The following is a 1,175-nucleotide window of genomic DNA, read 5'->3' on the forward strand; positions in this document are numbered from 1 at the left end:
TCTTCCGAGCTAGATGAGACATAGTGAGAGCTACTGCTATATGGTCTTTGCCCTGCCAAGGGTGGAAGCTGGGGTGCAATACATGCCAAAAGATTAAAATGTAGGATGCAAAGAGAAACAACAATAATAATAGAAGAAATTCAGGAAGCAAGATCAAGGTAGTGAGATTTCTTCCTGTATTGCAAAGGATTTTCTTCAGCCGCAGCTTCGTAGGTTTGTAGATTTATCAGTTTAAACATGAATAAAAAGAGGTCAACTGTGGGGGAGACAACTTCTTTGGAAACAAAATAAGGAAGAGTTGTAAAGTGCCCCAGGTGCACAGAGCAACCCATAATATGTCTTTATCTTTGTTCATCAGGATCCCCCACGGAAAACTGGATGTCAGACATTTAACGGATGAGGCACAAGGAGCATTTCTGGGAAACTAGAGCTCAGCGAGACGTATCGTTAAGCATAAGACAAAATGAGTTGTGCTGCTTCTTAAATGTGTTGATCTTCCCTGTGGTGTAGGAAATGTGTAACTTTATGGTGTTATTAAGAAATATTGAGCCCATGGGGGTAAACTCTCTTTTTTCATGTTTTTCTCTCTTCCCAACCACATTCATAGAAAGGTCCTGTCTTCTGCCATCAATGCCCTGACCAAGGGCTTTCCCACCCCCAAGAGAAACGCTCTTCTCCTGCACCCCAGCACCTAAATGGCCTTAAACTGCCCTTGGAAAAGGAGCAGCACGGACCTCGGGAGAGAGTCAGAGTCTGGCATCAGGGCAGCATCTCCTCCAGCATCAGCACGCGTGAGTACCAGTGCCCTACTCAAAGGACACAAAGTAAACCCAGGCTTTGTATTTGCTGTAATTAAAGAGGAAGGGAAAAAAGCCCTGCGGGGTGATGAGCTTGTTCCTCGCTGTCAGAAGGTGACACAAATCAAAACAGATGCAGAAGAGTTTCATTAGTCCAGTTTTTATTCAAATTAAAAGATGGGGAATTACAACGTGATTTTCTTTTATAATATAAGTATGTTGGTGAAGAATGTTTCTCAAGTTGTTCATCACACTGGACAAGACAGCTGCCAAGAGAATTACTTTGCAAAGTCCTTGGTCCTTCACACTCATGCAAAAAAATCTTTAATTAAAAAAAATGAGCTTAAACAGTCAACCAGCTCATTATGGTATACTGTC

Source organism: Pterocles gutturalis, unplaced genomic scaffold (assembly GCF_000699245.1).
Source record: "Pterocles gutturalis isolate BGI_N339 unplaced genomic scaffold, ASM69924v1 scaffold18459, whole genome shotgun sequence".
Taxonomy (NCBI): Eukaryota; Metazoa; Chordata; class Aves; order Pterocliformes; family Pteroclidae; genus Pterocles; species Pterocles gutturalis.